At 30.3% G+C, this 26212-nt stretch overlaps 1 long non-coding RNA gene across 1 annotated transcript in view; it reads right to left on the bottom strand.

Annotated features, from left to right (window-relative positions):
* Positions 1 to 24546, bottom strand: part of LOC124420510 — a 39298-nt gene extending 14752 nt beyond the window's left edge. The window contains exon 1 of the long non-coding RNA XR_006941241.1: positions 24090 to 24546. This is a non-coding gene — a long non-coding RNA (uncharacterized LOC124420510). The remainder of the gene's footprint in view (positions 1 to 24089) is intronic.
* Positions 24547 to 26212: the final 1666 nt, after the last annotated feature.

Genomic DNA, 26212 nt, shown 5'->3' with positions numbered 1-26212 from the left:
ACATAATGATAATAGTCGAATATATTAGGTGATTATGCATTTCTGTTAAATAGGTTCGAAATATAATAAATAGGAACTTCCATATGAGAATATCAACAAGAGAATAATTCTCTATAAACACTGTCATCTGCGACGACGGCATTTGAGTTTGTTTTTTAGGATTAAATTAACGCCTTCGTTCCGGCTTGCGATCATTATCTCAAATGTAAAAGACTCGAAATGTTCTCAATTTCATTCATTCCCTGTTCCATCGCCCTTATCATGTTACATTGGTGAGCCTTGTTATATTGGTGTAATCACAACGATGATATTGACGACACAACAAATACCACGCAGAGGATTGACTATGAGACTATGCATTAGATTCGCGGGAAAGAAATGTTGATGAAAAGACGGCAAAGTCTATAATTTGTAATAAATACGATGATGTTGCCGACACAACAGATACCACGCAGAGGATTGACTGTGGGACTAAGCATTTGAAATGTGTTGTTATCAAGTTAACAGGGAATAGACGTAGAGGTTTTCGGGTCTCACCCAGTCGCGTCGTAGATTTTTCTCACTTAAAATTTCGGATATATTAAGTGTCTCATACTTGAATTGAATTTTACTTCTTTGTCAGAGGGTACTCTGTTTATACCAGATTTACCACATTGTATTCTTTATCAGTTTTGATCAAGTCTTCGGCATATTTGATGGATTTGTATTACGGTATATCGATTATGTCTCTAGATACTGTTGGCGGTAATGTGGCCAAAATGTTTGTACATGCCAATAGCACCAAGGTCTAATGGTGAGTCGTCTACCAAGACCGCTTTTAGACAACAAGGCATTGTTGTACATAAAAAAAATGATGGAAATTTACTTTTGACTTCTGAACACAAGTCTGATCGTATTGGCAGAAGTTGTTTAGTAGAAAAAGAAGAATAGATGACGTGCACTACATCAGATCCAAAGAAAAACAAGTAGGAAAGTTTGGTCGGCCATGACCGACCTTACACCATTGAGTATGTTAAAAATATGGATTATTTTTAATAATAAAGCATTTAAGTTGTTTACCTTAATTCCAAAATATTTTAACAGTTTGTTGAATAAAGTGATTGAGGCAAGGGTATCCTTAGAAATTTTTCGTTTATGCACCTTGCGCACAAGGTATACATGAACAGCCAGCCGGACAGACAGACGTAATTACGTAAAGTGATTCTGAGTCGATCCGAATATTTTAGGCTGGATGTAGGACCAATATTTTTGTGTGTTACAAACATCAGCACAAAGGTATAATACATTCCAAACTATGGTGGTGTAGGGTATAAAAACATTACATGGAAAATGTTATTGTAAAAACCTCATGTTATTCTCTATGAAGATATTATCGATCAATGTTCAGGAAGTTTGATTCCTTGTTGCAGTTCCTTAAGATGTTCCTATCAAAGTTTCCAATGCTCATATTAGTGTTCCTAAGGGTTGTAATATCTCGAATAGAAACGTTTCCATGATATTTAGATATCATTTTAACATATGTCAGAGTTTCACAGTCTTCTCTATTACAACCTTGATGCTGCCATACCTCGCACAATGCATTTTATGTATAAAATTTAAATTTACTTTATGTGTTTATTTATCAAATTCAAAAGCTTTATTTTATTCACAAATACTGCTTAAATAATTTACCATAATTTATTAATTAAATTTCTTAACAAAGTTATTTCCATAACAGCTTAATCCTTAATACCTTGTTTGAAAAATTATTATAGCAAATAAATTTTTTCCAAAACTTTTAACATACCAACCATATAATTTGTATTCCGGAAAATTTAAAACTTAAATCAAGTGAATTTTTTATCTATAAATAGCAATAGAAATTTATAATTGATTTTTTATGTCAAAGAAAGCAACGTTATAGATAAATATAAATGTTTTATTTGTCGTCTACTTATATGTATTTTGTTTTGCTCCTATCAACTTTATCGAATTGTTAAACCATTCAGTTTTATTTAATTTGTTGTTAACTTTATGTCGAATGACTGAAATAACAAATAAACAATTCAATAAAAAAATAGAATCAAACTTTTTCCTACTTACAATGAAAATCATTGAATCCAATATGTATATAGTAGCAGAATATAAAATTTTTTCATTGGGATTAAGTGGATTTCTATCTATTTGTTATTGTGCCACAAGTGAAAATGATTGTAGAATATTTTTTTTTCTTATTTTTTAAAAAGTTTATTTTTTGAAAATTGAAAAAAAAAATCTATGAAAACTTCAATATGTTGTACGTTTTTATAATGATGGATTTGTATGTTAAATAAACGAACAGTATATGTTGTTAAAATGTATTTTTTCAATTATTTCTTTTTTACTTAAGTTCGTTTAAGTCGATTGAAAAGTTGGTGTTAAAAAGTTTTGACTTTTTTCTCTAAAATTCAAATAAACAAAGTCTATAAGCTACAATATTATCGGATTACATAATAGAATACTCAATATCGATAAATACACTCATGTACAATGCCATGTAAACAAATTGTAGCACATTTATATATACATATATGTATGTACATTTGTACATCTTTACAGTGTTAAATATGTAAATGAAGAGAATTAGGGCGGTCTTTGTATGTTTTCTAAATTTAAAAATCTATGAATCACTTATTTAAATATTTGCTAAATACATAATCTACCCTAATAGGCAAATATTGTTTGTTTGTTTGTAAGTATGTATGTTTATTTACAGCTGGGTTAGAAATCTAAATATTTTTATTCATTGTAGCCTTTTCCATTGAAAAATCTACAATGGCTGTCTTTATAAGGCTGTTCTGATAAAAGGTCATCATTATATTTACAGGTCTTTAAGGAACAAAGAGAAACAATATTTTAATGTCTATACATGAAAAACAATACTTTACTTTTCTAAAGAACTGAGGCCCGCCAAATGCCATCACATTTGAGATTTGAGATATCATGTCACGAAATTTGAAAAACGTAATTTTTAGCCTTTTAACATAAGCGCAAAAGGACCTATTCGGGCGGTACAGTTGCATCATGGCTAGGCGAAATAATGGACCGATTTCAACCATTTTCAATAGAGTTCATCCTAATAGCAAAAAAAGAGTATGTGCCAAATTTCATCAAGTTATCATTAAAATTGCGACCTGTAGCGTGCGCACAAAGTTTACATGGATACACAGACGGACATAGCTAAATCGACGGAGAAAGTGATTTAAGGTGGGTTTAGGACCAATATTTTTGTGCGCTACAAACATGTCCGTCTGGCTGTCTGTATGTTCGTTTAAATCAGTTTTTAGAGGACCCCAGATATCGGCGAGATCCGAATCTTCAATAGTTCTGTTAGACATGCCTTCGAGAAATCAGCAAAATTGGTTCATAAATAACGGAGATATGAGCAAAAATCCGAGATAACCTATGAAAATTTCATCAAAAACTGAGATTTTTTATTCATGCTCAAACAAAAATTGCAAAAAACAAAACACATAATCATACGGTAAATTTTGTTATTGTATTCTGTTTAAAAAACAAGGCAGAGCGAGAGCAGCAGAGCAAGAGTAGCACTAGTGTGTTGTTATTGACTAGAAACATGGAATTAAGTGTGGAGCCTGGCTTAAGTTAGAAGCCATAAAAGGGAACTTTTTGGTTCCTTTTCGTTTTTCAAAAGGTACTTTTTGAATTTTCTATAATATTGAACCTAGAAATATGAAATTAAGTATGTATTGTCTGAATTAGGTGAAAATGCATAAAAGGGAACTTTTTGGAACATTTCGTTTTTCAAAAGGTACTTTTTGAATACGTTATAATATTGACCCTAGAAATATGAAATTAAGTATGTAGATTCGGAATTAGGTGACAACACATAAAAGGGGACTTTTTGGTACTTTTTCGTTTTTCGAAAGGTACTTTTTGAGTTTTCTATAATAATGAACTTAGAAACATGAAATTAAGTATATAGAGTCCAGATTAGACGAGAACACGTCGAAAGCGATTTTTTGGTACTTTTTCGTTCTACAAAAGGTAGATTTTGAATTTTCTATAATATTGAAAATTCAAACATAAAATTAAATATGTAGAGTTGGAATTAGACGAGGACCGAAAATGTGAACTTTTTGGTACTTATTTGTTTTTTTAAAAGGTACTTTTCTATAATATTGAACCTAGAAATTAAGTATGTGGAGTCTGAAATAGGTGAGAACCCATTAAAGGGAACTTTTTGGTACTTTTTCGTACCAAGAACGTGAACTTGTTGGTATTTTTTTAAGGTATTTTTTAAGGTATTTTTTTAATTTTATATAATATTAAATCTACAAACATGAAATTAAGTATGTTCAGACCGAAGTAAGTGATTTTAAATAGTAGTTTTTGATACTTTTTAGTAATCACAAAGCATAATAGCCTCCGCACTTTTGAAGTTTAGGTTGTAAACACCATGAATATACCAAAGAACCAAAAGTTTTCATACTTTGGGTGATGATATCTCAAAAAATAACGAAGACATGACATATCTCAAAGAATGACGAAGACATGACATATGTTATGCCTTTATTTAGTATGACATACAAAATTTTACAAATAAAGTTATCTTCATGATGTTATGTCATGTCTCAAAAAGGGTCAAAAATGGCGTTTTCGCAAATTTCAGGACACGGTATCTCAACTCATTCTATATTTCATGAATATAATGATTTGGGAAATGGGTCCCATAGTTATGAAATAAATATTACAGAATATTTTTATAACAAAAAAATCCTATTTTAATATTATTACAGTTATATTTAAGAAAATTATTATTGGTCTGAAAATAATGGAGACTATTCTAAATATTAATATTTTAATAATTTCTGTAAAAAGTTTGTACACTCCCGCTCCCTTAAATAGGTTTACTGTTTTGTTTACATTCAAATTAATGTTTTACAAAAACTAATGGACTATTTAGTAATATTAAAATTTTAAATATCACTAATGAGACAAAAATTAGCGCAATACCTAATAGCGGGTTTTTAATATTTTTTTTCTTACATACTACGTTTTTTAGCTATATTTTTATGGCTCACTTGATTAGGTTCAGTGAGTAAAATCCATTCGTATTCTAGTATCTGTGAATATAGACAATATATTTTTTAACAAATAGGTTGCGGTAAGCCATTAACTAAAGAATAAAATGGTCCAAAACAGGAATTTGCAAAAAAAAAATGGGCTAATTCAAAATGTTATTAGCAATTTTATAAGAAAACAGTTTGAATATTAGGAAAACATAAATGGAACTGCATATAGAGTCTAAACAAAATTGAACAGAATAGATTTCATAAAATTTGCTTCTAAGTCAAGTGATTCTGTAGCAAAAATTAGAGAAAAAGGGTGTTACAGTAAAACGAATTGTAAGAAAAGCCAAGGCTTTAGAAATATTAAAAAAATAATTAAAGCCACTCCAATTGCCACTCGTAAAGAGAAATCCTCTTCAGTTTGCACGCGAACACATGGTTATAAAAAGCTATATCAACATCTTGTTTTTTCGGATGAAAACATTTTTAATTTAGAAGGTCCACATCGATATAATAATTATTTTTATGATTTTTGAAAAGAAGAGCTCTACCTGAGTCGTTTGCATAGCTGTTGTGTCCTTTGCATTATCGAAAAATTTTCGGATATTATTTCTCGTAATGTGTATAGTTCGGGCAGACAGTATGACACAAAAGAAGCTAAAATTGAAGGAACTAAAAAAGCTTGGACCGAAATTTCTTTGCCAATACTTAAGAATCTTTATAAATCTTTATCACCTCGAATTCTCAGAGTTATCAAATAACGGCAGATATGTTGCTTTGTAAATCTTTTATAAAACCTTGTAAAAATGTTTATAAAAATAAAAAAGTTTCATGAAAAATGCAATTTGTTGTTGTTTTTGTCAATTAAAGATGACGAACCTAAAATGAGCCAAAAAAATATTGTTCAAAAACGTAGTATTTTAGAAAAAAAAATTATTAAAAATCGGTTATTAAGTATTGCACTAATGTTTGTCTATCTAGTGATATATAAGATATGATGGTATTAATTAAAATTTTAATATAACCAATTAGTTTATTATTTTTTGCAAAAAAATAATTTGGATGTAAACAAAACAGAGTATGATCCATTATGGATCGATGCTTATGAAAGTTGAAAGAGGTTTCTTTATATATTGTGTTTATATTGTGTTAAACTCTGGTTGAAGCTGAATTACAAATATGGGTGAGATAATACTATAAGCTCTTTTGAAATGTCGAAACAGTGGGTAAAGCACAAAGATCCTATGGTGTGACCCTGAAAGAGCAAGATGAAAAATGTTTTCAAAATTAACAAGATTACGAGCAAATCTATACAAAACGGGACGTGCGGATTTAGACGAATGTAGGACATGTGGAGAGGACAGTGCAACTATGGAGAACTTTCTTTGCCACGACCTTAGTAGCTTGTGTTTAATTAATAACAATAAAAGTATAAGAGAGTCTATAATACAAAAATTAATTAAATGCAAAAAATCATTTTAATCTCTTAATAAGTACTTTCTTGTTTAAAAATAATATTTTTTTATAATTATTACAAATATATTATCGGTGAAGAATATTTATCACCATATATATTTACATACAGCATATGTATAATATTTAACATTCTGGCACAGAGAATTCCTTGTATGACTAAGTACCCAGCAAAAACTAGATAATGAGTTGTACTTACATAACCTCTTTGTTTTCAATGACCAGCGCCTGCACTACTTTTAAGTACTCTTATAATGACTAACATATAATGATTGTCATTACAATTTAATTGTATATTTAATTATATTTGTCTCTTTATTTGGCTTACAATAAAAAACTTGAGCAGTTGTGCAACTATTTTTTAAAGCCTTTGTATAAGCACATATTTAACTAGTTATTTGTAAGCGAGCGTGCTAAGTACTTCACTTTAATCATTGTGTTTATGAGTTTAATGGCTAATATATATTTATTTTTGTATTTGTCTCTTTATTTGACTTACAATAAAAAACTTAAACAGTTGTGCAACTATTTTTTACAGCCTTTTTATAAGCACATATTTAACTAGTTATTTGTAAGCGAGCGTGCTAAGTACTTGACTTTAATCATTGTTTTTATAAATAAAGATATAGTGAAAGGTGGCCTTTTTAAGTTTTTTATTCATTACTTTTCAATGTAAGTTTTTTCCTACATAATTAAGAATTAAGAATATTATATCCGCATAGTTAGCATATTTCATTATAATTAAATGGAACTTATTACATTCATGGATCTAATATTACATGAAAATATTGGTGATTTTCCTAACGTAGACTTTTATGTGGATTTTAGTAAGTTATTAAGGGGACTCTAAATAGTTTTTCAGTTATTAAGGATTTTCTTAAAAGATATTCTGCAGAAAGAGTTAAGCAAAATTTTATTTTACTAGAAATTTTGTAAATATTAAATTTAACTCAATATCTCAGATGGTGTCTCCATGAAATTGTTTTATTAAAAAAGTGGGAAATATATAAAGGACATTTGCGTTTTTTTGCTCAATTTCATTCTCTTTATATTTAAGTTGTTCTTGTTAAATGTCATTGACAGATCACTAACTCTACTACCATAGAGACAATTGCAACTACAAGAACTTAAACGTATATGTTTAGAAAGTAAGGAAGGTGATGTACATTAGACCTGACCTCAAACACTAGACTGTATATGTTTATTTATAAACTAGTAATAAATTTAGAATAGATTAAGACAAAAAACTTTGTAGTGACTTATACTTACACAACAGGTTTCTTTTCAATTTTTGCTACATACCGTCTGCATTACTTTTAAGTACTTTAATAACGACTTACATATAATCATACAAACAACAGTTTATTACACACATACATCATAAAAATAATATTTAAGTACAATTGTGTTTTGAGTACGTTAAAGGGCATAATTGAAATCACAATATTATGTAAATCTGCCACTTACATACAATTATCTTCTGAACAAGAATCTGAATGAATGTTATTTAGAGTCGTATACTTTAAGACGGACATAGAGCCAATAATTATATTCACTTAAAACTATGGGCATCTCTAATATACATACATATGTAAAAGAATACGTGAAAGTAAATGTTAGAAAATAAACTTTTTTTTAAATGTATAAGAGTTTGTGAAATGAAAGTCTGTGTTAGAGATTTCAATAACCAGGAATAATAAAAAGTTTGATAAATTGAAATTCACCAAGAGTATGAGAGAGTATGTACAATGTACATTCAACTTGTGTGTGAGTATATGTATGTGCATATGTCATCCATAAATCGAAAGATTTTATTGTTGTTGTTTCCACTGCTGCTGCTGCTATCGTTGTTTAATCCTTCATCGCTATTCTTATAGCATTTTAAGCAGACAACAAAGAAATTGTTGTTATTTTCATAATAAATTTTATTTTTTTCCCTCTTCCATTTTTATTCTTTTCTTTCAGCTTGTCTATGTGTCGACGTATGGCTTATGAGAACAAATTGAAAATGCTTTTGGTGACACTAAAGTACAAACGTAAGAAATCGCAGCAAAAAAAATCAAACATAAAATTACTTCCGGTTATAAAAAGGAAAAAGAAAATACAAACGGAAATACACACTTGTACATGTACTACATATGAATAAAAAAAATGCACTACATGAGCAACCCACTACCAGTATGAAATAATTGTTGGAAAGTTGAAACAACAAAGTAAAACAAGTAAAGTTGTAAAGTGTAGATTCGTAAAAAAATAAAAAACAGCAAACATACATATGTATGTATATAAGGACCATTAAAATATAATAGATTCCCAAACAAGTTTTACTAGTCAGGAACAGATGATGATAAATTCTTTTAATATTACAGACATGTCTGTAAAATGGTCCGAATTTTCATTACAGTGAAATATGTTTCAAATCCGCATTATCAATATCAATTTGGAATATAATAATAAGAATAGAAATAATGAACCGATGTTAGCCATTTTCAATAGACTTCGTCTACGGTATCATCTCCAAAATTACGGACTGTAGTCTGATTACAAAGTTTATAAGCTCTATTCCGGTGTTCAGTTGTATGGGAGCTATGTGAAATAATGAACCGATCTTAACCATTTTCAATATGCTTCGCCCTTGGATCAATAGAAGATCACGTACCAAATTTATTTGGAATTATCTTCAAAATTGGGACTTGTAGTTAGATTACAGACAGACATACAGACGGGCGGACAGACGGATGGACATAGCTAAATCGTTTCAGAAAATGAGCCAATTGCTATACTTAAAGGTGGATATAGGACAAATATTATGGTGCGTTACAAACATCAACATAAACCCAATATACCCTCCCTACTAAAGTGATGTAGGGTATAATAATACTAATAATAATAGTAAATACCAAACACAATTTAAAACATTTATAAAGAATACTGAATTGAACATCATTCCAAAATTTCAGTCTTTTGATTAATTCCATTGACCTTCATATAGAGTTTAATTCGAAGTTTATATCGAGGGACTATATTCAATAGTCTCTATCTGTCATTTTCATGAAAATAAGATTTTGCCTGCAAAATCTCCAGAAAACTATACCGCACCAGTGACATAAATTTCAAAAGAAAAAAATATTTTTTGGCAATTTTATAGCAATTTTTAAATTTCCATATCTTAAAATAAAGAAAAATTCTGAATGCAAAACTCTCTATCTTATCCAAAAATTGTTTCAAACTCTATTATTTTGGATAATTTTCTGTTGCAAAATAAGTATTTTTACTAATTTGGACATAATGAGTACAAATATTAGATTTAATAGTTTTCGAGATATTGCTCATTATGATACAAATTTGATTAATTTTATTGCCGTGTTTAACCATATAACATTGATTTTGGACCAAAATATCATAAGCTGTTGCTTTTCAACAATTTGGTTTATATCGCTTCATTTATATGCAAAAAATTTAATATTTATTCATAATAAATCAAATCAAAAGAAAATTTATATTTCTATGCAAAAGTCTCTATCTGAAGGTTTGAAAAAAAATTTTTAGAAAAAAAGCTCTATCTGATAAAAATTTTGTGGATAATTTTGAAAATAATGCAAAATTTTAAATTTTTTTTATAAAATGATTTCGAATATGGTAGTAAAAATATATTGTAGAAGATAAAACTTAAAAATCTTCACGAACTTGCGAAATAAACAGTTTTTTGCTCTCCTGAAAACTTGTGTTATTTAAAATAGAGACTATTGAATATAGTCCCTCGATATATAAGTTAAGAAGTACATTTAAGTTTGTCTCCATAAAATTATAAGATTTAATTAAGTATCTAATTAATCTTCAAAAGTGACTTCCTTTAAATTTTTTATCTGTCTTATTAAAAGCGTAGGTAAGAAAAACACACCCGTTAGAAGAGAATCCCTAAGTCCATATATCTGTTGAAAGCACGATACTTATAGGTAAGGTTTTTTTGATATTTCAAAAGAACCACGATTTTTCATAACCACCATACAAGTAAATCACGAAAAACCGATTAATTGACCCTATTCCCTACGTTAGGTCCTCTTGATAAAATGACTTCAAAATGACAAAAACCAATAGGTCCTCACATGACCCTAGCCCCTATGAAAAGCCCCCTCAAAATTTCACTTAAATGTTCACAATTTTATTCAACAATAAACGGCCTAAGCATGTACATATATGTATCTGAGGCAAGGTACCATTCAACTTAAATGCATTATAATGGCAATTAAATCTTATTTTTTTTTTTGTAAAAGGTGTAGGGTATTATATGGTCAGCCTCGCCCGACTATAACCTCTTACTTGTTTAACAACATTAAAGTCGTTTTTGTGGTATGTACTTTATATGGGTCGATTGCAAAACGATTCTTAAAATTTGTTGTTCCTATAAGGATTGATTTTTCTAATGACTTTGTAAGCGATTGTGATAAGTACTTGACTCCAATGACCATGTTAAAACAACGACTTGTGTAATTAAAGTTTTTGATGGCTTTAAAGGGTGTTAATTCATATCCGAAAAAATCACCTAGGTACAGGTGGGCTTTGTATACATACCGTAAGATAGCTTTGGATTTCATTCCTAATATACCTAGGAAAAACTTACATTGAAAAGTAATGAGTTAAAATGCTAATAAAACCTTTTTTCACTCCTTCTTCTTTAGTATTTAAACTCATTATTATAGCACAGTGATGTCATTGGAGGCAAGTATTTCTTCGATCGCTTACAAAGTGGGAGTTAAAGAAGTTGTTAAGTAAACTGTTTTGTATTATTCGTTTGTGCTGATATTTGTAACATACAAAAATGTTGGTCCAATACCCACCTTAAAGTATACCGATCGATTCAGAAATTTTTTTGAGTCGATTAAGACATGTCCGTCCGACCGGCTGGCTGGCTGTCTGGCTGTCCATGTAAACCTTGTGTGCAAGGTACAGGCCGCAATTTTCAAGATAATTTGATGAAATTTGGACCAAGCATGTTTTTGGCACAGAAGCCTATTGAAAATGGTTGAAATCGGTCCATTATTTCACCTAGCCCCCATACAACCGTATCTCTCGATTTGAACTTTTTATGCCATAATAACGTCAAATATTCTATTATTTCTCTAAAAATTGGCACAAATAAGTTTGATATAAGTACAAATTACACTGCAGATTTTCGTAAGGATCGGCTTTTATTTGACCCTAGCCCCCATATAAACCCCCCTTCAAAAAAATGTCTTAAACGTCTAAAATTGACTGTAACCATTTGTATCGCAATGAAACTCAACAAAACTAACTGTTATTTAAAAATATATTATTTTCCCAAATTTAATGAGAGTCGACCCATGTTTGAGTTAGATTATCTTAAAAATTTCGCACAAGGTTTACATGGACAGCCAGCCGGACAGACGGACGGACGGACGGACATGTCTTAATCGACTCAAAAAAATGATTCTGAATCGATCGGTATACTTTAAGGTGGGTATTGGGGCAATATTTTTCTGTGTTACAAACATCAGCACAAACGTAAAATACCCTCCCCACTATAAGGGTGTAGGGTATAAAAAGGAGCCAGTGCAAATACGAACCAGAGACTTCGGTTTGTTAGTTAAGTGTTCTACTCACGGCATCACTGCTTAGCTATTTTATTGCGCGTCAAATTGTGGTTTTCAAATATGAAGTTAATGCTGTTTTCCTTTTTTATGAAACACAATTCTTAACACGCAATTAAATAAAATGTAAAAACAAAATGACAAAGCCGAAAATTAAGAGAAAGTCATTACTCGATTAATTCAAAGTAATGCAGACGGCAAGTAAATATTCATTGAAAAGTAAGGGGTTATGGAGGTTTTTGCTGGGTAGATAAAGACACTAAAAACCTTGTATAAAAAACATCTAATCCATCTAACTTAATAACATATAAATTTATTTAATAATTCGTATATTTTGATCAGATTACTTATAAGTCAATCAATCAAAGTAAACAACGTTCTAACCTTATATGCTTATTTGCACAATTGAACTGTTAATTACTTAAAGATATACAAAGTAAATCAATTTTCCACATGAATTAATTCCAAGAAATAGCACGAATTTTAGCATTAAATGAAAATACCTAAAAAATCCCAAATAACTATAATATTTTTAGAATATTATTCTGCAAAATATAGATATGAGTTAAACAAATACTTTGAATTTATCATGCTAATGCTACTTAACACAAACAATATCTTTCAACTTATTATTATCTTAGTAAATTCTTTGTATCTTATTTAAGACTTACATTAAACAGATTCTGTTAAGATATGTATGTATGTGTATGCCACACACACATTTAATACATAATAATTGGAATAGTGCGTGCCACATGACATTAACTTTTAGTGGCTTAGATCCAAGAGTGTAGTGAAATGAATAATTGTTTTATTTATCTGGACAATGTTTATGTTAAATACTTTTTTATATTTACTGCTATTAATGAATAAAGTTACTTTATTGTTATGACGGTATCTGGGGATTAAGAAGTATTAAATAGATTTTTGTTTCGTGTTTACTCTTTTTTGAAGAAAGAAATGAATTTATTGCAGACATATACAGACTACTTATCGCTTACTTCCACAAGATGGTATAGTGTAAAATTCAGATTTTTTGAACTCATTCTTTGTGGCATGCCAGACTTGTAGTAAATCAGCACTATGTACTTTGCAAAAACATGGTAATGGCTTGTACTTACCCAACAACTTACTTGTTGTTACTCTAACTCATTAAACTAAATTTTCGTATCCCACTTTGGTGGTGAGGGTATATTGGGTTTGTTAAGCACAAAAATTTCCATCATATATCCATCTTAAAGTGATACAAAGACGAAATCTATTCAAAATGGTAAAAATCAGTTTTTTATTTCACCCAGCCCTCATACAACAGACTAGCTGGCTGTACAATGTAAGGTACAGGTAGCAATTTTCAAGAAATTTTGTTAAATTAAATTAAATACTGTCACCGATAAGTACCTTCGCCCTATTCTGTACACGGTCGAGTAGCTCCAAAATTGACTTCGAAGCTCCGGCCCATACATGAGAGTTGTTTTCCATTTTCGGTCAGATATAAGTGGTGTAAATAGTAAGAAGATCACATGGAGTGAAGTATGTCTTACACCGTTTCAAAAAACCGAGACACTTGAATGCTTCTTTCGATACTTGAAAAATGTGTTTAGTCCAGCGGTCATCGCACTAAATTATTCAGGCCAGAACATTAAGATTTTCTGATTCCTTAATATTTACAGCACCCGGCGGCTCAAGCAACTAAATATAGTTCGGCGGCGGCTAAGCTCCGACTCGAAGCCGGTCGACTTCGACCTCTGATTCATTGCTGGTAAACATTGACGAGACGTAGATTTTGTTTTTGTTTATCGTAAAAAAAAATTGTTTTAAAAAGCACTTGGAAAAAATTTGTGTTAGTTTTAAATTTCAAACTTACATTATTCGCATAAAAATTATTGTACAATAACTCACAATCTACTCTCATATAATTGAAAACGTTTTAAATACTTTTTTCTATTCATCAAAAAATATATTTGCAAAACAAAAGGGAAAATTATTTTATTTTAACAAAAAATGCAAATCATATTTTTTTGCTGTGTATACTTTGTATGTTTGAATTCCAAACACACAAAAAAATACACAGCTGAATAAAACCAAATACATCTATACACACACGTGTACATCTTTTTCTATGTACAGTGTTTTTGTTGCTTTTTTAACAATTTTTTGATGAAATTTTCAGAGGTTGTCTCGGATTTTTGCTCATATCTCCGTTATTTACCGACCGATTTTGCTGATTTTAAATAGCGATCTTCTCGAAAGCATGTCTAATAGAATTATTAAAGATTCAGACATCGCCGATATCTGGGGTCCTCTAAAAACTGATTTCAACAGACAGACAGACGGACATGGCTTAATCGACTCCGCTATCTATAAGGATCAAGAATATATATACTTTATAGGGTCGGAAAATTATACTATAGAAATTACAAACGCAATGACAAACTTATATATACCCTTCTCACGAAAGTGAAGGGTATAAAAATAGGAGTGAGACAGAAAAATAATAGTGCAGCTTAATTTAAAAAGGAAAGATTAAAAGAAATCAAATATTTTTCACGATATTTATTTGTTAAGTGTTTAAAATACAAAACAAATGTCATTTTGTAAATAGGTTCATTAGTTTTTTTTTTTTTTTTTTTTTTTTTTTTGGTATTCACTTTTTTCGAAATCCATATCCGATTACGACTGTTCAAAAAAATAGGAGTACCGTATATTATCTTACCTAAGTTAGATTAATTTCCTTTATTCGTAGTAAATATTTAAAATATGATATAAAACTGTTATATTTAGATAATTTTGAGGTCAATTCACAATTATTTCCTTTAAAATCCTGAAAGAAAATATCAGAATTGACGAAAATGAAATCTGTTCAAATATCTTGAAAAAAAAATCGCGAACAAAACATGAAAATTCTCATGGTTATCTCATTAAAAGACTTTTTGAATACTTTAGGAAGTCAGATATTTAAAAATTTCTCATAAAAAATAAACATTTCATTCAAAAATTAAAACAACTTCCCATAAGCGCTTATCATTTTTTTAAATTAATCCAATTAGGGCGCCCAAAACTAGTGAAACTAAGCCAAATCGTAGATATTAAACATCGTGATCAATATTCAGTTCGTTCAGATTAATTTATAAACAAATCTTTAAAAAAAATATTGATTTCAGACCATAAAGCATATAGTGAAACACATTAAGTAACACATTTAGAGGTGGTTTCATAAATGGATGAATTTTTAATGCATGAATACGACAAAAAATTATATTTATAAATCTAAATGAATACAGAAAATACATTGGGGGCCCATTAAACGAAAAATATTAAGCTCTAACCAACATTCAAGAAAGTTGTATACTAGGAATGATTTATGATGGGTCTTGACAAAAAGGGTATGGTCTAATAAATTGTAAAATGGTATCGTACCCCAAATGTTGTAGGTACACATATTAGTCCAAGATATGCTCTTAAGTATATTCCCAATAAACAAATTTGATAAAATGGGGGTGTTGTCGTATAAAAATATTTTTGATTCTAAATTGGAGGAAGCTCGTTCCATAGGATGTATGCCTTTACATGGTTGTCGACTTACTGATTCTAAAGCAAAACGTTAAAAGACCTCGTGTTTAACATCTTTTAAGGCTTTCTGAATAAATTCCTGTATATTTGTTGATAATCGGCCACGACATGTGTCATCAAGCCCCACAAAACCGTTGTCGGAAGGACATCAATTTCCAGAGGTTCATAAACCCAAATTCTAAATTAAATCTTTACAAAAATGACTGATGTTTTACTGGCACACATTAATTAATAACATTTTAGATGAAAGTGCTTTCGTTTTTGTTTTTATTTTAAAAATAGTTGAACTTAAATCGAATACTACTATTATTTTGAACAATAGATTTTGTATATAAATTTAGAAAAATATATATTTTTTATATAAATTTCTTCAATATTCAGAATAACGGTTATAAAAATTAGAGAACTAGTTAAATAAATAAATTATAAAAATATTTAATTAAAAATGTAAATCTTTCATTAAAAAATTTATTTTCAAAATTTTTAAAATTTTCACTCCTATTATTTTGAACACAACTGTATATAGATGGAACAATAATATCTACCAAGCGTTTATGTGTTAAAAAACAATATTGAGTCTTACGGGCGTTAAAATGAACTCTGTTAACACGACCACATTCAGAGATTTTTATCAAGTCGTGATTAAGCGATTCATTCATATTGCGCCTTATATTCCCAATTTCTAGAGGGCTTGACCTATAATTAAATAAATAAGAATGGCAGATACTGCTGTCATCCGCAAAAGAGTAGATAGAGTTGGAAATTTGACATAGAAGGTCATTTATAAAGATAAGAAAAAGGGTAGGGAAAAGAACGTAGCCTTGCGGTATTCCTGAAATAATCTTGAACTCGTTTGATGAGATTCCATCTATAACAACTCGTATAGAGCGATCTCTGAGAAAACTCAAAATAAATCGAGAGAAGTTATTACCGACACCAAATGCAATTAGTTTTGATACAAGTGCACCATGCCACACTTTATCAAATGCCTTTGGAATATCTAGAACCACCACTTTGCTTTTGCCAAAATAGTGAATGGAATGACACCATTTTTCCGAAGGGAAGGCTAGCAAGTCTCCCGTAGAGCGGCCTCTACGAAAGCCATACTGGCAGTCGTTAAGTAAATTGTTGGTCTCAAAATACTTGACAAGATGAAATTGTCCATGTGTGTAGGTATAACATACTTGTTATACCCTACACCACTTTAGTGGGTTTGTGCTGATGTTTGTAACGCACAATATTATTGTTCCTATGCCCACTAAGAATCCATTTCTGAGCCGATTTATCTATGTCCGTCCGTCCATGTAAAACTTCTAATCAAACCCTAGCACCTATAAAAAGGCTCCTTCAAAATTTTACTTAAATGGCCACAATTCTTTTAACAATGCTTTATAAATGCTTTATTATGAAACTAAATCACATTTTATTCTTGTAACAGGTGTAGGATATTATATGGTCGGCCCAGCCTGACTGTACGTTCTTACTTGTTTTATTTCATATTTACTGTAAAGCTCTTAAATCATGTTAAAGGAATTATTGCTGTTGATTTGAGTATGGCTTTCGTTATTGTTGTTAACATACAAAAACCCATAACCAACTATCAACATTTTTCCGTGCGAACATTTTCAATAAATAACGGCTGTATGGAAGAAATAAATTTTTTTGATAATTGTTGTTAAAAACATTTGACGAAATAATATACATATGTTTTTAATCACTTCATCGAATATCAATATTTTATATACATAAATATTGAATATATATTAATTTTTTCCTTTGTGTAATATCAAAATGCATTTTTTTTGCAAACATCAATAATAGCATGATATTATTGGGCATCAACAGATATTACGGAATATGATAAAAATTTTTCGTAAAAAGAGTTTTCTCACCAAACCCGATGATGTCTTGTAAAAATATTTCTAATGGAGACAAATATATATGGGACCAGCACTCCTGATGACAAAACAGTGAAACACTTTGCGGTGATGCTGTAGTGAATCTATACAGTTAAATACCCTATTGTCACCTATAAATACCTACGCCCTCTTCTTTACGTGGCTGCATTTCAATTAATTCGATAGTATTTTACACAGGAAAATCGGCAGAAGTACAATTATATGAACGGATGTAGCTTAATCAATTAAGACATCAAAAGGACCTAACTAATATTTAGGACGAGCCTAACAAAAATGAGTAATTAGAAAGATAAAAGTTTGCTCAAATATTCTTTAATGAGAAACACTATTTGCTATAAGAAATATTCAATATCGGTGGTTTAGTTCGCACAGAGCTCTGTTATAAACCTTACTTAAAGTGCTATAAATACCTTAACAGATCAACAATTGTTGTAAAAAGTTAGTTTTAATGTATTGAGAAATCACTTTCCAATGTATGGAAAACATGGGAACTATAATTAGCCCTAGCATCCATTAAATGTGCCATTCGTAATTCGAAACTAAGAATAGCTTTGATAACAAAAATCGCTTTAATACATTTTACAAGGATCGGATCCTACCATATTTATAAATCCCCTTCAGAATATGATTTAAACATTTTTTACAAAATGAGTTTAAACCACTCTCATAACTAGTCAGAATAACGATAAAATTTTACACACAAACATTTTTTTTGGAACCGAAGCCTATATTTATGAAACCTAATCTTATGAGCATCGATCAACAGTTTACGCTAGCTAACCTCCATAGAAATCCTCTCACAGAAAATCAGTTTATAGTAAATTAATCATTCCACCATGACGTTCGTATAACACAGTGAGACAAAATAAACAAAAACTGAAATACGTGGAAAGTTACACTGTTCTTCTGAAAGGTGAAATTGAGTACAAGAAGAATCTGTTTTTGAAATAAGCCAAAATCCTTAAAATTCTTGGGAAATCGGTAAAAACCGGAATTTCGTACGTATAGAAACTTATAAGTCAGTAGCATATTAGAATCTGGGGGGTAGGGTTAAATATGGGCCGATCATTATAAAATTATTGATGACATTAAGTTTTTATAAAACTTAGTTTATATAAAGATATATATATATATATATATATATATATATATATATATATATATGCTGATTTTCATTGCGATATCAATATATTTAAGAGAGTTATAGAATAAAAGTGATTATTTGTAGGAGTTTTTGTATGACTTATAAGTGCTTAAAGTTTTGAAAACCCCGTTTTGTACCCATATCTCAAGATACTTCCAAGACATTTATTTTCATTGCATAGTGTACAACGTTCAATGTTCACATACGTTCAATAATCATATATATTTCGAAATTTTTCTTTACAACAAATGATTTGGTGGAGGTGATATAGTAAAAGATCTATCTATATAAAAGAGTTGCGTTTTAACAGTTGTATCTACTCTTAAAATAAGCAGATGGATGTCTGGTACTTTTTTGAAATTCGTGCTTTTAAGGGGTAAAATGAGTAACAAAAGTAATATTGGCACCTATTTTGGTCCTTTATAACTTTTAGGAAAAAAAATCGGAAAAAAAAGGGAAAAACTGGAAAGTTTTACTTTTCGATTTCGGCTACTAAGGCGTAGAATTTGTGTAAATTCTTTGGTAATTTTGGAAAACACTGTATTTTTGGAATAAGTTAATGAATTTTTAAATCATTTAAGTTTTATATGCGATATATGTATATTTAAACATGGAATATTTTGTAAACTTAATGTTGAAAAAAATGTATTCCTAGATAGAATGAGGGAAATGGTACTCTTTTCATTAGTACTTTAACACAAACGTAGAATTTATTTCACAATTTTATCATCCCAATTGTATTTTTTTGAATTTTAACAATAATAATTAAAAGAATATTTCATCAGTCATGTTAGTAAAATTTAAAATGTAGCTTTTTGCTACTTTATCGTTCTTCAAATGGAACTTGTTCTTTATTATGAAGAGTGGCAACACTCTTTATTTTAGAAATAAAAGGTTAAATCCTTCATTGAACAAGTAGAAAATTATAGTCGGGCGAGGCCGACCATATAATACCCTACATCATTTACAAAAATAATATGTGATTTAGTTGGCGTAATAAAGCATTTACGTTGAATTGTACCTTGCCTCATATATACATACTTAAGCCGTTAATTGAGGACATATGAGGACCTATAATTATGGAATTTGTGAGAATCATTAAATCTAGTATAGAACTTGGTCTTGCAGTTTTTTGTCGAGATATGAGTATATACAAGACCTATTCAGGGGTTCAGTTGTATGGGAGCTAGGTGAAATAATGGACCAATATTAACCATTTTTAACAGGTATCATAGAAGATCCTGTGCCAAATTTCATTGAATTATCTCCAAAATTGCGACCTGTAATTTGATTACAAGCATTACAGGCCCTATTTGGTGGTTCAGTTGTATAGCGGCTAGGTAAAATAATGGACCGATCTTAACCAGCTCTTTGGTTTTTTTTCCAACACACGCACGTAACTTCCAAAACTAAGAGAATGATAGCTTGGAAGTTTTTTGATGGAGTTACACATAGAGAAATCTGTGTTGTTAAACATAAAGATAAGTTTAATTTTAAAATATCTCAAGAAAAATATCATTAAATACGTAAAATTATATTTGAAAAATTTTTTCTGAGTAATTGTAAAAAATAATGGGAATTTAAATAAAGGTGAATAAACGACATAAACTCCTAAACAAATGTTAAACCCGCAAATATGTTAATTCTTGATATACAAGCCTATTTACAACATTATCCTGTAAATATTTTCAATTAATTGACATCTATAGCATTGTATATGAGCTCAAAAGTTCTTGGAGGATATTTTTTTATACCTAACAATCCATTATTTTTTTTAAATCTTAATTTTTTTCCTTCTATTTACATGGAGTATATATTAAAATTAATTTTGTATCTAAAATTGCAAGTAAATGCATTTCCGAGAGCAATGTTCAATGTTCGTGTTTAAATTTTTTCTAATCCTATTCATAAAAAATCCAAATGTTTGTTTGTTATTTATATTACAGTACACTGTAAAGTAGTGAAGTCACTACACTAAAAACACTAAAAAAGTTTACAAACTTTTCTTTCAGTGCATGGAAAGCAAAAACACAAAGTGAAGTAATGTTAGTGTGGAAAGAAAATTTTACGCTCTGCCGATTTGTGTTATAAGGTTAACATGGACGGACGACAGAAGGACGGCAGACGGACGGACATAGCTTAATCGACTCGGAAAATGATTCTGAGCTGATTGGTATACTTTAAGGTGGATATAGGACCAATATTATTGTGCATTACAAACTCCCCCGGGGGCATGTTACCTTGGCGAAGACCTCCGCCTTGGTGTTATTGCAATCCCGGGGTATAAAGAGGGCCCAATACCTCCAATCTGACCGGGACTGAAAAATTGGTTGTTTCAGTCTACCGCTTGGCTTAGTCCTTGCATAGATTGCCAGAGGTCTGACCAGAGCACCGCATAATCTGGTACTACGGGTGGCCAGTTGCCCGCAGGACTATGTCCTGGCTGATCAGTTGGTTGAGGTTCCTTCGGGATCCACGTAGTGGCTGTTTGTTGAACCCAAATTCGCGGGTAGAGTATATGTGGCGGTTAAAAGACTGATGCATGATAATAGTCAATATTTCGGGATAAGAGTTCGGTGCTGTTGCCGAAAATCAACACATACCCCACAGAGGAGTGACTGTGGGACTAAGCGTTGGAAATGAGTTGGTGTCAATTGTATATGATAAAGAATGAATGTAGAGGTATGCGGGACTTACCCCACCCGTATACCTAAATGAGTGTGTCGTATGTTTTTCTCTATGAATGTGTCGAATAAATGAGATGTGTGCTAGGTTTAATGATGATGGATGAAAGATATCATATTCAAGAGATACCGATTAATTTTCCTTCCTTGTCCAGATGTGTTCAGAGTATACTCTGTTCATATCAGACTTACCACAGCGTGTCACTGTGAGTAAGAACGATGTCTACGGCTTATTGATGAATCGTGCTTCGGTCCACCGGTTACGTCTCTAGGTGCTGTTGCCGAATCAACAGAGCCTTAGTAGTGTGGTTGTCTTACAACGTGACTACTTTGGCAAGAGAATAGATAGCTCGAGTACTCCAGCAAAGTACTTGCGCATGGTACCGGTCATAGCCAATGTGCAAAAATTGCCACCTGAGTCTTCATTGAAGACAAAGGGGCGATGGTAAACCGTTCTCAAGTCTACCCTGTGGATGAAAAAGACCACCGTGAGATAAGGCCGACACGGCAGGTGCTCACGTTAAAACTCTCGACAGTCTGTGCATTACAAACATCAGATAAACCCAATATACCCTCCCCACTAAAGTGGTATAGGGTATAAAAAGACCAGAAATGGCTAAAAGACTTAAAAAATGCCAACACTGATTATGAAGATAAAATATAAAGCAATTTACAATCGCGGTTCTTATTGAATAAAATTTTTTAAGAAATCTAGAAACATACATTTTTACATACAGGGTCCTTAATGCAAGTTTGTAACCGAAAGAATCGAAAAGGAATATTTTCAGTACTTTTTCGTCCTTCAACTGATACTTTTGTATTTTTTATAATAAGTATTGAACATAGAAATATAAAATTTAACATGTAGGGATCTGAATAAAAAGGAATCTACAAAAGCATCTTTTTGGAAATTTTTCGTTGTTGAAATACATTTTGAATATATGTCCAAATGCTCACAATCGCTGTTGTACGGTTGTATTGTAGTATGTCGTAATTTTTTTATTATTGATTTATGTTTGTTTCAAAAAAATTTATTTAAAAAATTTTATTTAAAAAATTTTTATGACATACAATGCTACAACGATATGACACTGATTGCGAATTGGACTTATTTGTATTTAGTATTAATTGATTGGGTAATGATGTATCCAGTGTACTCTAGACAAATTTGAATTTTTGAATTTTATTACAATCTATCTACGTAAAGCTTTATTGAAAAATTCAATATTTGTAATTGTTTTAATGATTATAAAGTTATCTACATATGTTCCTTTGATTTTATCCGTTCTTACTTTGAAGTTGAAACTAAAAAATTTAATTGTTAAAAATTCGAATTATTCAAAAGCCAAAGGTCAAACATAATACTAGAGTCTAGACAGGATACAAAACATTTGATGCTCTACAAAATTTATATATAGAAAACACAAAAAAATTGATCTTTAACCTTTAATATTTCGCAAAAATAATATCAACTTTAGTTACCTCACTTAGAATTTAAGTTGTCTATCTAAATTCTAAAGTTTGATAATTGTTTTGCAGTTATAGCCATTTATAATTTTCATTAAAATCCTCATGGTAAACTTTACTTTAAACAAAGGGAGGAAAAAACACTTTTTATATCATTGCATTGCCTCAACTGCTTTCATGCAGTTAAGTGTCTAAATCAGAGACAACAAAGACACTTAATCTATTTGTGCCAAAAGAAATTTTTACACACAAATCACAGTAACGTGTGAAAAATATATAATGGGCAGAGAAATGGAAAACAAAAAAAGAAAAAAAAACGACCAACGTGATTCAAACAATGGAAACATAAATTAAATTTCAAATACAAAGGACAAACATTGAACATGTCGTTTGCAGACAAAATTGTTTTTTTTTTCTATTTCTGGTTTCCTTTTGCCTTTTTTTATTTCCTTATTGTGCATTTTATAACAATTGTGTTTTTGGGGGAGAGTTTTGCTTCATTTGATTTTTTTCCTATTTTCCATAACAATTTTTCACTTTCGAGCTTAATTTTTCAATTTCAATCTTAATTTTTTTCGCAATGATTTTTATGCTGTGCCATTGATTTGTTTGTTTTTTCACTTCTAATCAATTTGAAAGGTAGTTAATCATTGATTTTGTTTTTGTATAGTATTAGTTATGTACTTTTCACTTTCTTTTTGCACACATTTATTTATTCATTAATTTTGATTTGAATTTCAATAAAAATTTCTTATGGATTTATTTTATTCTATTTATTTGTTGAGTACTTTTTTTGGGCTCATGGATAAATGATTATAATTTGCTATTGTTGTTGTTATTATTTATTCTTTGTTTTTTCTTTTTTACATTTCATTTTCCAATTCATTGCACTTCATTAGATTTTTTGCACATTTCATGTTCAGTCTTGTCGAGTTTTGTTGATTTTTGATTTGTTCCTATTTCTGTTTTTGTTAATCTTTCTAGTCTGGTAAGAATTATTTCACACGCGTATTCCAAAATGGTAACAAAACATAATTTTTTAAAGCACACAACAACAAAAAAAATAACAGAGAAAATTTCAGTAAAAGGTTTTTCTTATTTTTCCATTTACTTGTATACACAAACAAATATTCATACATTCCTACATATCTAAACATACACACTTAACTTACATTCACTCACTTACACACCGCCCCCTCCCCTGCTTACACATTTTTACATGTATGTATGCATATCAGTATGTAGGTGTTTAACGTTATTTTCATATGAAAAAAAGTAAGTATTTGTATGTATTTTTCTATATTAATAGCAACAACAACAAAAAAAAAATACTTTTATTTTCTTCCTTTTTTGGTCACTTTACTTTTTTCACTTTTTTTAAATTTTATTTCGAATTTATCCGCTTAAGACGTGTTTTCCATTTGACAATCGTGCGAAAACTGATTTCAGTTTCCTTAAAATGGTCCATAGGAAAATGTTGTGTTATGTTGTTTTCTGTTCTGTTCTATTCTGTTCTGACATGACTTTGTTTACATGTAATATTTTTCAAGTTGTTGTTGTAGTCATCGTCCTTACTGTTGTTGTTATTTGGCTCTGGTATGTGTGGGTATTTTTATTTGACTTTATTTTTACATCAAAAACATCTCAACCGGTGTTTTCCTGTTTTTCGAAATTACTCTCATTAATGGATGCAACGCGTGGTTTTGTTGTTACTTTGACATTTAAGCAGAGAAAAATGAGAGAACGTAATCGAGAGAAAAATATAAATACATTTTTCCAACATTTATGCTATAAATGATGATGCTGTAAGAGAGAAATCATAGCAACATGTTTGAAATTATATATCTGTAAAGGACATGAAATAAAAAGCGGCAACAACATGTTGCTAGAAACGTGTTACTGTAATATTATATTTATAACAAGCTTAAAAAACTGTTGCTGGGTATTGCTAATGTGTAAAGCTGGAGGTCCACACTATGCGTTTACGCGTCGAAGTATTGCGTGCATTTTCGCATCCTAAGCATCAAGGTGCATGCAACGCTTCTTAAGCATAAACGTTTTGTTTTATGTATGCGTTTATTAAAACCTTTTTATTTATATTTTTTTAAATAAAATTTCAAAATCAGTTTACATGTTTGTTTGCCGCTTATAACGCTTACGCTTAGTAGAAAGCAGATCCACTTTAAGCATTTTATGCGTCAAGGCATCCCACGCTTTCATGCTTGTAAGTTGCAGCATACAACTACATTTATTATAATTTTTTAACAGCCGCGTAGAATAGGTGGCGTGAGACTCCTGCTTGAGAATATTTAAAAGTTGTAAGAAATTGTTTAAATTATTCCGATGTTATTCTCTATAAAATGTAAATCAAGACTTATAAGTTTGTCTACCATTTCTGATTCCTATAGAAGTAGCTATTTATAGGATTTGTTATTATAACATTGTCTTGTCTAGGTAGAAATCAAAAAATACACGACTCTGAATTATATTAATTATATCAATACAACAAAAAAAATTTCAAGTATTTATCACCTAGACTTCCTGGCGACAATAAACTGACACTAATGTAATGATTGTTTTTGAACTTTGTTACACAGACTACATACATACATACATACATACATACATCATACATCATACATAATGGAATAATGGAAATTATTCTCTATCATTAAATCTCAGAAAGTTGTTGAAAGTCTGTCCATTACTCTCATATATTCATATAGATAAATGTCCTCGATCATAACGTGTGTAACTACATTATATCTCATATCTCATGTTCGACAGTTTCAATCCAATAAGTGGACTAGAGACGCTCATCAATCGCCCCTGTATGTCCTAAAAAATGAACACTCAGCACATTACTGGTTATACATGGTTGTATCGGTCCAGTTGGTTTGTATACGTGACAGTACACTGCGTAGAGTTGAAGTATGTAGTATTTTATGGTAAATATGTCATATCTGGGTCTATATCCCATCAATGTTGAAAATGATGACAGATTCTCTTCGCAGATAGAGCAGGACATTCACAGAGAATATGGAAGACTGTTGTCTTTGTAGGGGAATGACTGCCATAGTTTGATAGTTAGTTTGAAAGGAGGATGTACATATATACATCAAATCCAAAGAAATACACCTAGGCCTCTGTCACGCCTCTTGTGCGCTCTATAATAAGTGCCACAAGTGGGAATTAAACCCAATACCTCCAGTCTACCAGACTAGAACACTAACCACTAAACTACCGGAGGCCACTGCCATAATTACTGTTTTTTTATAAATCCTAACGGAGTTAA

The sequence above is a fragment of the Lucilia cuprina genome, chromosome 6 (genome assembly GCF_022045245.1).
Source record: "Lucilia cuprina isolate Lc7/37 chromosome 6, ASM2204524v1, whole genome shotgun sequence".
Lineage (NCBI taxonomy): Eukaryota > Metazoa > Arthropoda > Insecta > Diptera > Calliphoridae > Lucilia > Lucilia cuprina.
Note: the sequence above shows the minus strand (reverse complement) of the source record. Positions and strands in the feature narration are given on the sequence as shown.